This window comes from Equus quagga, chromosome 9, assembly GCF_021613505.1.
Source record: "Equus quagga isolate Etosha38 chromosome 9, UCLA_HA_Equagga_1.0, whole genome shotgun sequence".
Taxonomy (NCBI): Eukaryota; Metazoa; Chordata; class Mammalia; order Perissodactyla; family Equidae; genus Equus; species Equus quagga.
Window position 1 is genome coordinate 60,552,694 of NC_060275.1, and position 15,981 is coordinate 60,568,674.

Below are 15,981 nucleotides of genomic sequence, written 5' to 3' on the forward strand. Positions count from 1 at the left end.
TGATGCTGGAAGGATGCGGAAGCCCTTACACACAGCCCCTGAACGGCACATTCTCTTGCCAGGCTGGAGCAGACCCCCAGGAAAGCACAGCTGCCCCTGCTGGCCGGCTCCTACAGTGGCCTGGCTCCAGCACAAGGTGCCTGGGGGGTGGAATCCGCCTGGGTTGCTAGTCCTGTCCTCCTGGTCCCCTGCTGGCCTCACCTCGCAGGGAGTTCTAGGCTCCTTTCTCCTGTTGCCAGCTCACACTCCCTGGAGGTGGCAAGTGGGCCTGAAACCATCCAGAAAAACAGTCGCCTGCTCTTCAGGGAGGCCAGGGGTCTCCCTCACCCAACTGCGCTCCGGGCCTGAACTCTCAGGAAAAGACCCCTTGCAGCCCACCTAGAGATGGCTCCCCCAACCCCCACCTCCTGGCCGCCGGCCCCATTGTCCTGATTCAGTGCCTGTGTGGGGACTGCTCTGTCAAAAACCCACCCTCAAGTGCAGTGACCAGGGCCAGGGCAGAGTTTCCCTGCCTCACAGGGGCTGCATTCTGCTGACCCGTGCGTAGCAGGGCCAACCCGCCATCCCCTGCCGCCTCCTCCTAGGGAGCAGGAGTGCACCCCAAAGCATTAACAGCCAGTGGGGGCGGGTGAGAAGAGGGGCCACCCTCAGCCTCCCTCCCCGAGGGGGCTTCAGTTCCAGCACCCCCTGCAGGACTGCCCCTTCTCCATCCTTCTGCAAGGTCCGGGAGGAGGGAGGCGTGGGTGCCGGACAAGGCGGGGGCCGCGGGCAGCCGGGCCTGTCGGGGGCAGGAGGGCAGCTGCCATTCAGACTCTGGGGCCCCGGGGGCCTCTCTGCGCCCCGCGCTGTAACCCGAGAGTGCGGGCCAGCGGCCGAGTGAGGCGTCCGCCGGTTTCAGCGCTCCCTCCAGCGGCCGGGGGACTCCACCGTCCAGGAGCTTGGGGCCGCCTCCGTGCCTGCCGCGCGCGCCAGGGTCTGCGCTGGCCGAGGAGGCCCGGAGCCGGGGGTCCCCGCGCCTCGGGCGCCTCTGCGTCGCCGCAGCACCGGCCCTGGCGGTCCGCGCCGCCCCCGGTCCCCGGCGCTTCTCGGTCTGGCCTGTTTTCCAGGGACCCCCGGGCGGCGCTGCAGCGAGCGCTCCCCCGGCGTTCACGCGCGTTCCCAGGCTCGCCGATCCCAGCTGCGTGTCCTCCTTCCGCGAAGTCGCCGCTCATCAGCCGGGTCCACACGGAGAAAGTGGAGGGAGACGCCTCTGCGGAAACGCGCCGGGCGGACTGCCAGGGCGAGAGCAGCCGTCCGACAGCGGTTCGTCTTCAGCGAGGGGGAAAGGAAGGGAGGCAAAGAACCCACGTGTTTTCTCGAAACCTGCCAGCTGCCAAGAAGCGCCCGACCGAGCTGTGCAGACGCGGAAACTAAGACAGAGAGATTAGATAGTAGATGGACTGCCCAAGATCAACAGCCGAAGAGCCCAGTGGCCATGGCTTGAACCCAGGAAGTTGGCTCCAGAGCCTGGACCCTCCGGGGAGGGCCTGTGGGGTGCGGGGGTGCAGGCAGCCTGAGTTCAAGTCCTGCCACGGCCCCATGGCGATGGTGCAACCTCGGGGGAACGTCCCCCTCCCCCCAAGAGCAGTCTCTGCGCCTGAGACACGGGGTTGACACCACCAGCTTCCTGGGGCCCTTTGGGAGGAGTAAACGGCGCAGTCTGCCGCGAGCTCGTGCGGACAAATGGCTCCAAGGCCAGTGTTTTCTACACCGGGAGCAAGGGGCGGCTTTCAGACGCGTTCTTAGGTTAGCTGTGGTAATTACATTTTCATTCGATCATTTATATTAACATGGAGGGATAAGGGGGCATCTTACTGTGCTTTGATGAACCGAGAGAAACCTCCGCGGACTGCCCAGCAGAGCGTCTGCCGCCCGTGGTGGCAGCATCTTTGTTGACGGGCCCAGTGGCTGCTCTCCGAGCTCCAGGGCCTGGGGGTCCAGCTCGGTCATGGATGCAACTGCAAGAGCCTGGAGTCCACGCTGGCATCACTGCCCAGACGCAGCAACGAAGGGCGACTTCTTCCGATGCCTGACGATTGTCATTAGCTGCATGGACCAACACTGTATTTACCACAATTTTTACTTTCTCCCTGCGAAAGTCCTTGGGTAGATATAATTCCTCACCCTGACGCCATGTCGGCTGCAGTGGACGTCCATGTGGCTCCTGTTTCCTTCTGTCCCATACCACATCCCTGTGGGAAACAGGGAAGACCCTGCCTCTGGACAGGTGAGGGAGTGGAGGCCGGGCAGTGGCCGCCCAGGCGGGCCCTCCGTGGGCTGTGGAGGTTTAGTTTCATTTCCGTCTCACAGGGGGCAGCAGGGGCTTTGGGACACAGTTTCTGCTCTCTTAGAGGAGGAGAGAGGAGTGAATCGCTGTCCTGTTTTTTCTCTAATTACTGTACACTTGACAAGCATCCAATGACATCAGGTTTCTGGGGTCACTGGTGACTTGAATGGTGCGCTCAGATTCTCACAAACAGAGAGGCTGAGGGCCGCCCCATTTCTCTAACAGGAAAAGGTGAGGGGGTGAAACGATTAAGTGCCCCCGCCCGCACATGATCGGGAGATCGTATTAAAATGGCTGTTACACCGCATCTTTTGTTTAATGGGTTCCAAGCTCACCGCCAGCACAGTAACAGCAGCTGGAAGGTCAAGGCAGGGCCCGAGACAAGCATCTGGTCCTGCCCTTCCCTTGCAGCAGCTCCAGCCCTTCCTAGAGAGAGAGAAGTGGGGAAGGCCTCGCAGAAACGGAAGGCTTTGTCATAGAGCTATTACTTGGGCTGATGTTCACATAAGCTGCCTGACATGGATGTTTCCTGAAGGCTGAGAGCCCACTGAGAGACACAGTGAGGGCTCCGAGGGTCTGCGGGCTGCGGTGAGCTGGAAGGATCCGGAACCGGTCAGGAGGGCTTAGAGGTTTACACAAGCGAATGCTCCATCACTGTTCTGCAAGTCATCCGCATTTGTCGCTTCATGCGACTAAGAAAAAAATCAGCACTTGGATTCCTGCTCGAAATCCTCCAAAGGCAAACCTAAGACCCACGGGCGTTCTACGCAGACAGGAAACTCAGGGCCAGGGGTTTTCCAGCTGTTATCCCCAGAGCCCCAGGGCCCCCGCAGAGGCAAAGGCTGTGACAGGCCCTGGGGCTGGGGGACAGTGCAGAGCGGGCTGCTGATAGCGGGCTGATTCGACCTGTGAGAGACGCCCTGTGTGAGCCCTGCAAGCTCCAGTGACGGGAAGATCGAGGCATCTTCTTCACCTCACAGGGAAGGAGGAGAGGTTTTTGTTTTGTTTTGTATTATTGTGGTAAAATATGCAGACATAAAATTTATCACTTAACCATTTTAAGTGTATGGTTCAGTAGCATTAAATACATTCATATTGTTGTCAACCATCAGCACCATCCAGCTCCAGAACTTTTTCATCTTCCCAAACTGAAACTGTGTACCCATTAAATAATAATTCCCATTTCACCTCTAGCCCAGCCCTTGGCCACAACTATTCTACTTTCTGTCCCTATGCATATGACTACTCTAGGGCCCTCATATAAGTGGAATCAAACAGCATTTGTCCCTTTGTGACTGGCTTATTTCCCTTAGCATGATGCCCTCAAGGTTCATCCAAGTTGTAGCAAGTGTCAGAACCTCCTTCCTTTTTGAGGCTGAGTAAATTCCCAGTGTTTATCCACTCATCCTTTGATGGACGTTTGGGTTGTTGCTGCCCTTTGGCTAATTGTGAATAGTGCTGCTATGAACACGGATGTACGAATATCTGTTCTAGCTCTTGTTTTCAGTTCTTTTAGGCATATGCCCAGAAGGGGAGTTGTTGGATCATTTGGTAATTCTGTATTTAATTTTTTGAGGAACTGCCATACTATTTTCCACAGCTATTGCATTATTGTACATTTCTACCAGAAGCACACAAGGGTTCCAATTTCTCCACATTCTTGCCAACACTTGTTATTTTCTGTTTTTCTGTCTACAATTTTTTTTTCCTGAGGAAGATTCGCTCTGAGCTAACATTTGTGCCAAACTTCCTGTATTTTGTATGTGAGTTGCCACCACAGCATGACTGACGAGTGGTGTAGGTCCATGCCTAGGATCCAAACCTGTGAACCCAGGCCACCAAAGCAGAGAGCACTAAACTCAAGCACTGTGCCATGGGGCCGGTCCCCTGTTTTCCCGATAATAGACATCCAAATGGACATGAAATGGTATCTCATCGTGATTTGGGAAAGGCAAGTTTTTAAAAGGTCAAAACAGGAAGCAATGGTGAAAGAAGAGCTTTTCAGGCCACTTGGCTCTTCCCACCGAAATCTCCATCTGTTGCCCCTTGGCCTAATCCAGTTCCTAAAGATTTCATGTGTGGGCTGCCTCCTTCTCCTCCGGAAAAAGAGGGATGGTAGATTGGATAGAGAGGAAAGCCTGGGGCTGGAACAGGAATTGGAGAAAGGAACTGAAGTAGGGAGGTAATTGCCAGTGTTGGGGATTTGGCAGTCATCTTTCTAGTGCCCGCCTGATAATAATAATAATAATAATAATAATAATAATAATAATAGCAATAACAACAACGGCAGTAGCCAGTCACTGAGATCTTACTGCTTATTGTGTTCCAGACTTTATTTCACCAGAGTCTCACAACAATCCTTTTTAAAGCTGAAGTTGGTGGGTTTGAGCTCAAGGTGACACAGCTAGTTGATCAGGATGCCAAGCTGGGAACTGGGGCCTTACTCCAGAGTCTATATCCTTAACCTCACATCCTCTTGCATAGGTCTGTGGAAATCCACCCACATTGCTGAGCACCTGGTAGGTACATGGTGACTGTTCACCAACAAGAAAATTCTAGTAAATTCAGTGTAGGACATCATCAAGCTACCCAAGACCTGCCCCCTCCACTGAAGACTGTTTCCTGGGCTAGAATAAATTGGAGAGGGGTCTCCTGTGAGTGGTCTGTGGTGGAGTTAGGGAGTGAAGAGGAAGCTATGAGGTGGTGATAGATAAGCTGGGCATGCTTTCTGTAAGAGGACAGGAAGGGTGAGTGATTGGATGGGCTGTATAATGAAGAATTTGTCTGGTCTTTGTCCCAGGTTCCTGGCATGAAATTTCTAAACCCTTAGAATTTCCTGAGTGATAGGAGTCTTTGTTGTTTATAAGTCCCCTGGATCACACCTGAGTTTATGCTAATGAGGGCGTTCATGGTGGCCCCTAGATAGCTTTGGGATGGAGACTGGTCACCAGAAAGACAACCACGTGGTTATAGGGTTGGGACTGTGAGCCAGCCTGACCTCCAGGGAGGAATGGGGGCCTGGCGATTGAGTTCAATCACGTGGCCAATGATTTAATCAATCGTGCCTGAGTAATGAAACCCCAATAAAACCTCTGGACACTGAAGCTCAGTGGGGCATCCTGGTTGGTGGCACATTGATGTCGGGGGTCAGGGGTGACATGCTGTGACCCCGTGGGGAGAGGGCATGGAAGCACTGCATTCAGGCCCCCCAGACCTCTCCCTATGGGTCTCTTCATTTGACTGTTTCTGACTTGTGTCCTTTACAGTAAACTATAGTCATAAGCATCATGCTTTCTTGAGTTTTGTGAGTCATTCCAGCATACTATCAAACCTGAGGGGGTCATGGGAACCATTGAATTTTAGCCAGTTCGTCAGAAGTGCAGGTGGCCTGGGGACCCCTGAACTTTCAGCCAGCATCTGAAATGACAGCAGCCTTGTGGGACTGAGCCCTTAACTTGTGCTAACTCTGGGTGGTTAGTGCCAGAATTGAATTGCAGTACACCAACTGGGGTTAGACCAGTTGGTCAAACTGAAGCCTTGTGGGGAAAATCCTCGCCTCCCCTAGGTCTGCAGCTGGATGAAACGTCCCAGAGAATGGCCACAGCCACTGGCCGAGCGACAGGTGTGGGGGGCTGGTTCCCAGTGAGTTCTCAGGAAGCCATTATTTAGTTTGCTATTTTAAATCTTTCTGCTTCCTGAGATTTGGTCAGGATATGGGATTTTTCTAAAAATTAGCAAAAGGAAGGTGGTAGCAGGGTAGAGAAATAGGGGAGTGAACATTTCCAGAATTATGGAACACACTTCAAACTCTGAAGGGTCATAGTCTGCTCAGACATGAAGGAACTTGACCTTTTTTTAAAATTGAGATATAATTGACATGTAACATTGCATTAGTTTCAGGTGTACAACATAATGATTCGATATTTGTCTATATTATGAAACAATCACCACACTAAGTCTAATTAACATCCATCACTACACATAGGTAAAAATTTTTTTTTCTTGTGATGAGAACTTTTAAGATCTACTCTCTTAACAACTTCCAAATATACTATACAGTATTGTTAGCTACAGTCACCATGCTGTACGTTACATTTCCAAGACATTATTTTATAACTGGAAGTTTGTACCTTTTGATCACCTTCTTGCATTTCATCCCCTCTACCTCCCACCCCGGCAACCACCAATCTGTTCCCTGTATGAGTTCAAGTTGTGTTTTTTGTTTTTTGTTTGTTCTAGATGCCACATATAAGTGAGATCATACAGTATTCTCCTTTCTCTGTCTGACTTCACTTAGCATAATGCCTTCAGGGTCCATCCATGTTGTTGCAAATGGCAGGATTTTTCTTTTTTAATGCCTGAATAATATTCCATTATATATATATTATATAACATCATATGTATATAATCATATATATATATAAGATAATAGATTAAGACATTTTCTTAATCTATTCATCTATCCATGGACATTTAGGTTGTTTCCATGTCGTGGCTACTGTAAATAATGCTGCAATGAACATGAGGGTGTAGATATCTTTTTGAGTTAGTGTTTTCATTTCCTTCAGATAAATACCCAGAAGTGGAATTGTTGGATCGTATGGTAGTTCTATTTTTAATTTTTTGGGGAACCTCCATACTGTTTTCCATAGTGACTGCAACAGTTTGCACTCCCACCAGCAGTGCACAAGTTTTCCCTTTTTTGCACTTGCTCACTGACGCTTGGTATTTCTTGGCTATTAACAAATTAGCTAAATATGCTTAAAAGAAGAAAGAGCAAATCCCATACATACTCCCTCTTTTCTCAAGGAATGGAATCTCTGGATAACTCCACTGATTATAACGAGATACTGAAAGCCCATCAGCTTCCCATTAGGCTAATAGACCAGGTTAATAAACCATAATTATTGGACAAAAAGCAGAGGCCACATACAAAACTTAGAAACCACTTCTTTCCTGGAAAAGACACCAAGTCTCAAAGTCAACATCATTCAGAAAGAAAGATAAGAACCAAAAAGCCCCATGATATTACAAATGCAGCTTCCTTGTAATACAAAGAAATTCACCTCGATGATCAGCGGCTCTGGTTTGAATCAACTTGGTCTGCACAACCATGTCCTGACCAAGAATCAATAGCCACCAGCTCAAGGCTTCCCATCTCCCAGTGGGATCAAGGCAATATTCACTTACTTAGGGATCTGGTAAGACTTCTACAATTCTAGAAAGGCATAAAGTATCAGTTATTAAACTCATAGAGTTACTGAAATCTTAGGACAATGTAAAGCATGTGACACTGGGTATGTGCAAAAATAAGAATAAGGATCAAAAAAAGGACACAAATTGACGCTGTTATATCAATGTCGTTGTAACCTCTTTTGGTGAAAGGGCATCAGTCAACTTTGTAGTTTCCATTTTTTGTGTGACCATTTTGCATTTAAAGAGTCTTGTAACATTGAAGGGAATTCAGATGGTGGATTTGAGATTTTAATTAAATGCCTAAAAATGCTGGGTTAAGTTTGTAATCTAGGTTTTTTGTTGATTGGAAACATTAGTTAAATCAATAATTTTTTACTTATCAGTTGTAAATAATTGTAAATATTTAGAGCAATGTTGATGGTTTAATATCTAAAAGAATGCTGATTGTCTAATGAATTCCCAAGATTAATGATTGGGGCATTGCCTAAATTACAATTAGTAGTGAATATTCCTGTCCATGCACACACGCCTCTCAGACACTAAGAAATCCATCAGCACTGAAAATGGAAAACCAGCGCTTTTCTAATGCACAGTGAAATAAACTCAGAAATGTTGTAAAAATAAGTGCTCATCGTTTCACCAGCTACAGTTATCTTGTGAACCATCCGTAGTTTGTGCGCCGCACTGTGAAGAACCCCTGAGCAGAAGGTTCCAGAACCAAGGGGATAATAAAGTCCATTGATCTACACCTTTAAATTTCCAGGCTAGAAGTACTTCTTTCTAGAAACTTCTATTAGGTACTTTTAGCACCGCCTAAATAGCTAAGATAAATACAGCCCATGGTTAACATAGGTTAACATAAGGGAAGCCATCTTATAGAAGGGAACCATGTTAGGATTATAAATGACCCTGATCCTCAAGACATCCCCCACTCCTTGTCAGCAATGCTTTAGTTTTCACATAGCCTAGATAAGTCCACACCTGCTTGTGAGAAATACGCATGCTCCGCTGTTTCCCTAGTCTTGGCTTATACATAGACCTTCCTATTTGGTAAGGCAGTAACTTTGTTCTTAAATTTTCCCGGGGATGTGACGACCTCCGGGAACAAGCCCTCTGCTGGCATCCATCACCAGGGACAAGAGGAAGGGATGATCTGGAGTCTCAAGGACGACAACACCAGATGGTCAACACTCCGAGGCACCCCGCCCGCCCCCCACTTCAGCCCATTTGCCCTGTATACCTGCTTCAAAGTTTTGTAGTTTTAAGATGGTTCTTTAGGACACTAGTCTGCCATCTTCCCCCTTGCTAGTAAGCTGTAATCGAAAGACCCTTTCTCTCCTACCACCTTGTCCCTGGACTGTTGGCTTATCTTTGTGGCAAGTAGAAGACCCCTTTTGGTGGTTACAGTACCAGAACTGGAATCTAAGTCAGAGATACAGAATTATCCTTAAAACTCAGCACCTTAAAATAACAAAAATTTATTATCTCACACAGTTTCCAAGGTCAAGAATCTGGGAGCAGCTTAGGTGTGTGGTTCTGGCTCAATGTCTCTCATGAAGTCGCACCCAAGGTGTGGGCTGGGATGAGACAGTCATTTGAAGGCTGACTTGGGGCTGGAAAATCCTCTTCCCAGCTGTTTAGTGGCTGTTGGCTGAGGACCCAGTTCCCCACCAGGTGGGTCTTCCTCATGGGGTGTTCATCAGGGCATCTGGCTTCCCCCAATATGGGTGGGCCGTGAGAGAGCGAGGGCCAGCAGGACCCTTCAGTGCCTTTTCATGACCTTGTCTCAGAAGTCCCACACTTTCTTCCACTGCGTCCGATTTGTTAAAAACAAGTCACTAGCCCCAGCCTCACTCAAAGGAGAATGGGCTCCACCTCTTGAAGGGAGGCTGGTAGAGAATTTGTGGACCTATTTTTCAAACCGCCGGGGGAGCACGGGTGCTGGGGACGAAGCCAGGGCGGCCATTCTGAGCGTGGAGAGCAGCAGCCCGTGTGGATGTCACTCCCACACTCAGATGGCAGGTTTCCTTCCGGAGCTCAGAGCTGGCATCACTCAGGGCTGAACCCCTGAATCCCTGCAGTCATTTAAGCGCCATTAGCTGGAATGGGGACAGTGAAAACGACGCATTATCTGCCGACTGCCTGCGTTCTAACTTCTACTCCTTTAGAACATGTGCACTTCCTTTTGCTTTCCTTTCTTTTTTCTTTATGTCAGGGCCAGGACCAATACCGGATTCCTTCCTTCTAGCCCAGATGAGCTGGGCTTTCTAGTCGTTTCCCAAGCAAGAGCAGATATTTTTTTCCTGAATGTTTCAGAGTTCTTCAAGACCCAGAACAGATTCTCTAAGTATAGACGGCTTGCCTGCATATACTAAAAGGCACAGTAACTTGTTTATTTGTTCCTTCTCCCAGTCTCAATAAACATGCTGAGGTGGGCCCTGAGTCAGGCTCCTCACCCAAGGAGCTCCAGTCTGCTGGGTGACACAGACATGGAGCACACAGATACAGAGCCCTGGCACTGAGGGTTACCGGGGCGACGGTAGGGTCTGAAGAGACACAGCAACGTGTTCTGGAGGCCAGGGAGGGCTCTCGGAAAGGAGGAAGGATACCTTTTTGCGTTGGGGTTTCCTTCTGGTGGGTTACCACTTCCCCTTGCCCATGGAAGCAGGAGCTGAGGCTCTCCACATCCTGGTCACAGGGAATCTTGGTAGGTGGGAGCGGGGTAGAAGTTGCCTGTCTGCCCCATCTGTTGGCGGCTTTGTTACAGGAGTGCTGAGGGTGGGCTGGGGTTGCAGGGTGACTGGGAGAAGCAGCACAAGGAGAAACAACGTCCCAGGGCTGGTAGGGGGAGAGGGCTGCGGATTCCTGGAAAGTGAGTGGGCAGCTATGCACCAGTCTGTGGTTACAACCCAAGGAGGTGGCAAGATCCCAGGAAGGCTGGCTGTATGGTGCCCCCAAAGCACAGGACCCTTGACGCCAGGCTGTCCAATCTTCCTGTGTCCTGTGGTTCAGGCAGGTTGATGCGGTGTGATGACCCCCCGGGTGGGACAAGGGTTTCCTGACGATCACGGGGACAGATGATGGGGGCTCCTAACTACAGAAGAGCCAGAATTCTGTACAGTTTTGCGGGTGGGTAGTGTGGGGGAGGAAGAACTATTCCTTTGTGCTCTAGGTTCTTCTGGAAGAAGATTCTGGCTGGTCTAAGATTAAATTGACATGAGACAGAATAACAGGAGAAAATCAAAGTTTAATAACATGTATACATGGGAGAAACCCAGGAAATCTGAGTCACTCACCAAAATGGCGGAAGCTGCTGCCTTGAATACCGTCTTCAGCCAAGCACAAAGGAGGCCCGCTGTTGGGGGTAGTGGTTGGGACTTCAAAGGGGAGGAAGGCAGTTTACATGGAGATGGGAAAGCAAGTGTTTGATAAGCAAACGTTGACCCTGTTTTGCAAAGACAGTGAGGGATGGAGAGGACTTGGATCCAATGGGCCTGGTTGGGCCCCTCCCTGTCCATCACGCCTAGTTTATGTCCTACTGCACTCATCTGTGCTGTTAGCTCCTTCCTGGCACGGGCCTTCTGTCTTAAGTTCTGTTAGGCAGTTAGGGGGAGGGCCAGAGCTTCTCTCAGAGTCTTTTGTTCTTAAAAATAAGCCAAAGAGACACATTTTGGGGTGGCAAATTCTGATCTCCTCCAGTAGGGTGAAAGCCTCAAGAAAGACTGAGATCTAATTTCCCTCCACCTACGCGTAACAGGGGCTGGAATCTTATGTAAGTTGACTTGAAGAAAATAGGACGACGCTTCCTGCATCCCCAGAGTTTGTCGTTGGAACCGTTCTGCTACTTGGAGGGACAGATGTTTGAAACAAAGCTGAGAGCTGAATGGTGCGCCCAGGAGAGGAGTCACAGGCGAGAATTGCTCTCAAGGTTGAGGAAGAGCACGTGTGAGCATTTTTGACATGAGCTGTGGGAGATGTGAAGGATGACTGTGGCCCAGAGGATAGGGGCGGCTGCTGGAGGGGAAGGTGACTGGGTCCCATGAGGCCAATTGAAGAGCCAGGGCTCTTCCTTGAAGACAGTGCAGTGGGGAGGCAGGAAGGGAGAAGCAGGGATGGGAGGGGTGACAGGAGCACGTTTGGCTTTCTGAAAGGTCTCTCTGGATGCAGCCTGGGGAATAGGGTGAGAGGGGCATGATCAAACACCAGAGAGGAGTTTGCAGGCTGTTGTAGAGACCAGAGAAATGGTGCCTGGAAGAGTGTTGTTTTGGTGGGGGTAGAGAGGAGAGAACAGGTCTGAGAGATATTTAGAAGACAGTCTGAAAGTGCCCAGGTTTCCTGAATAAGCAACTAGGGGAATGGGCTGTCAAATCCCATGGCAGAGAGAAGGATTTCCCAAGGAGAGAGAGAGAAAGCTACCTGCCCATCTCCGATACAGCCCTAGGCCCAGGGCTTCAGAGATGATTCCTGCCCTCAGGACTGTCTCTTGAAGGATTGTCTCCTGAATTTGTTGAAAAGAAGATGAGATGGGTGTGGAGACAGATACCTTTATAGATATGAAGATGGACCATTTGTTTTTCCTGTGAAGTAGGAAATAAAGCCATTGTACAGTGTAGGTAGCTTGAGTGTGGAGAAGGCTTGGATTATTGGAGAGTGGGAAAGGAAAGATGGATACCATGAATTTACAGCATGGATAATGTGCCCATTTGAGTAATTTTTTTCTAGCAGCTCTCAGCAGCTTGGATGTATTAAAGAAAGCAGCAGATGGATGGGGTTCTTTATTTGTTTATGTTTACACTGGGTTTCTTGTAGGCGGCATATAGTTGGGTCTTGCTTTTTTTAATCCAATCGGAGAATGTCTGACTTTTAATTGGGGAATTTAGCCCATTTACATTGTAATGTGATTATTGATATAGCCAAGTTTGAATCTACCATCTTGCTCTGTTTTCTATTTGTCCCATCTGTGCTTTGTTTCTTTGGTTTTTTTCTGCTTTCTTTAGGATTAATTGAGTCTTTTTTTATGATTCCAGTTTTATCTCCTTTGTAGGCTTAGTAGCCATAATTCTTCCTTGTGTTATTTTAGTGTTTGCTGTAGGGTTTATTGTGTACATCTTTAACTTACCGCTCACCTTCAAGTGACATTCCATGGCTGCATGCGGACAGGAAGAGTCTTACAGTGGGGTACTTCCATTTCTTCCCTCTCTGCCTTTATGCTTTGTTGTCATACTTTGCTGTCATACTTTGCTTCTACCTGTGTTATAAACCACACACTGCATTGTTATTATTTCTGATTTAAACAGTCAATTATCTTTCAACAATATTTAAATACTAAGAAAAGAAATCTTTTACGTTTATCCATGTAGTTACTCTTTCTGGTGTTGTCCATTCCGTTGTGTAGATGTATGTTTCCACCTGAGACATTCCCTTCATTTCTTGTATCATAAGTCTCCTGGTGGTGAGTTCTTTCAACTTTTGTATGTCAAAAGGTGCCTTTATTTTACCTTTGTTTTGGTAAATATTCTTGCTAGGTGTGGAATTCTAGGTTGACAGTTTTTATTTTATTCAGCACTTTCAACTGTTGCTCTGCTGTCTTCTGTCTTGCATTGTGTCCAAAGAGATGTCTGCTGTAATGCTTATCTTTCTCTGCACACAGTGTGTTTTTTTCTCTGGCTGCTTTGAGATTTTGTCTTTATCATTGGTTTTAAGCAATTTGCTTATGACATACTTTGGTGTGGTTTTCTTCATGTTTCTTGTGCTTGAAGTTTATTTGGTTTCTAGGATCTGTGGGTTCATAATTTCTATCAAGTTTAGAAAATTTTGGCCATTATTTCTTCAAATATTTTTTCCATTCCCTCTCTCCCCCACTTCAGGGAGAGGTAAAGAGTTCACTGATGCTCTGTTCATTTTTGTCCAATCTTTTCTCCTTGTGTTTTATTTTAAATAGTTTCTAAGGATGTCATCAAGTTCAGTGCTTTTTTCTTCTGCAGTCTAATCTGATGTTAACCCCATCTAGGATATTTTTTATCTTTTTGTAATTTTCATCTCTTAAAGTTCTATTTTGGTCTTTTTTATTTGTATCTTCCGTATCTTTGCTTAAATATGCTAAATATTTTCTCACACTTCTTGATCATCTGGAACACAGTTATTTAATAGCTCCTTTAATGTTCTTGTTCACTAATTCCATTACCCATGTTATTTCTGGGTCAGTTTTGATTGATTTCTTTTTCTCCTCATTGTATGTCATATTTTCCTGCTTCTTTGTGTGCCTGCCAATTTTGATTGGATGAAAAACACTGTTAATTTTATGTTCCTGACTGCTGGATATTTTTGTATTCCTATAACTATTTTTGAGTTTTGTTTTGTGAAGCAGTTAAATTACTTGAAAACCATTTGATCCTTTCAGTTATTGCTTTGTTGGGCAGGACCACGGCTGAGTTTAGTCTAGAGATAACTTTGCCCCATTGACTGAGGCAAAACCTTTCTGAGTTTTTTAGCTAATGGAAACTGGAGCTATTCTGGCCCTGGTGAACTTTGAATATTGTTCTCTCTGGTTTTTGGGGGAAGTTCTTTCTTTGGCCTCAGGTAACTTCCTTACATGCTGATCCTGATCAGGACTTAGCTGAAGGCTTGAGGGGCACAGCCTACAGATCTTCAGCACGCCTTCTCTTGCAGTGCTTTCGTCTCTGCTCCTCTGCCCTGGAAACTCTAGTTGCCTTGGATGTTTCAAACTCTCAACTCAAATAAGAGAACTCTTGTTTCAAATAAGGAAGACCCCTGGGCTACACCAAGGTCCCCCCTCCTTGCACCCATTGTCTGGACATCCTCTCCAGGATGTAAGCTGGGGAAATCCTAAGCTTCATCTAATTTGTTTCCTGTTTCCTTCATTACTTGATGTCTAGTGTCTTGAAAACCATTTTTTTTAAAAAATATATTTTCCCCAGTTTTTTAGTTGTTTCACTGAGGAGGGTAAATCTGGTCTTTGTTACTCTAGCTTGTCCAGGATTGGAAGTCCTGGATGAGTTTCTTTAAAACTGACGATTTGCAGGATAGATGTGATGGAACTATAAGGAGTCACGAGCATTGAGGGTGTTGGCAAAACTGGATGGAGTGTTCCATCGTGAGGCTTAAGCTGTCTGAGGAAAGAAAGTAAGAAGGGGAGCCATATTCAGAGAGTGGACTGAAGGGCTTCACAAATTCAGAGAACAAAGATGGCAGGAATAAAGCAAAGAGAAAGCTAGCAATTGAAGAGATTTCGGTCAGAATTTGGGATTTTTTTTTAAGATTTCAGAGGTGAGGCAGTTCAACGTGACAAGCTGCAGGGTGTGGCCATCAGCTGGCTCAAGTGGAGTATGAAGGGCAGGTGAAACTGAGGAAGTTTTTGGAATGTGGAAGAATGAGTTACCTCTGCCTGAGAGAATTTCAATTTCAATTTCTTTGGGAGCAACAGAAAGAGAATCTCATGTTAATTAAGGCTGTGGGGGAAGTTTATTTACAACTGAATAAAAGTTCTTTAAGGCATAGTAAAAATGACTGTACATAACGTCAGCAGAAGTAGCTGGGAGGACAAAAATGTATAGCAATACGGAGAGGACAGAACATGAGAGGAGTGAGCTTGATTGACAGGCTAAGCATTCCAGAGATGAGACTTACTATGTTCCAGTGAACAAGCCTGCATCAGTAGAGGTGCCAGCTGATGTGGGGGTCTTGAAGCAGGCTGGCAGGTGGTAGCCAACCTCCCAGACGGCTTCCAATGAGTCTCACCTCCTGGGATTTGTGCTCTGGTGTATCCCCTCCCACACTGAATAAGGCTGACTATTTGTAAACAATAGGATATTGTGGAAATGATGGAATATGACTTTCAAAGCTAGGGTATAAGATAACTATTGGCTTTTGCTTTTCTCCTTCTTGGGTCACTGGAAGAAGCCAGCTATCATGCTGCAAGGACAGTTAAGTAGCTTTTGAAGAGGCCCACATGGACAGGAACCGAGCCCTCCTGCCAACAACCAGCACCAGCCTGCCAGGTGCGTGAGTCAGCCACCTTGGAAGCGTGTTCCCCACCCCAGTCAAACTCTCAGATCACTGTAGTCCTGACCCAACATTTTGACAGTCACTTCGTGAGTGACCTTAGAGCCTTAGCGCTAAGCTACTCCTGAATTTCTGACCCATAGAAATTGCATGAGATAATAAATATTTATTGGTCTTTTAGCATTTAAATTTTGGTGCAATTTGTTATTTAGCAGTAGATAACTAAGGCTGATCTTGGTACCCAGAACTGGGATGTCTTAACAAAACCTAAAAATCCAGGCATGGGTTTGGATCCAGACAGTGAGCAGAGCTGGAAGGACCCTGAGGAGAGCACCGGTGGGCAGCTCATGCACACTGCCACTTACCTGCTGGTCCACCTTGTTGGCACAGGGCAGCAGCTGGGCCTGCGGCTGCTCCACCTTCTGAGTGTGAAAACA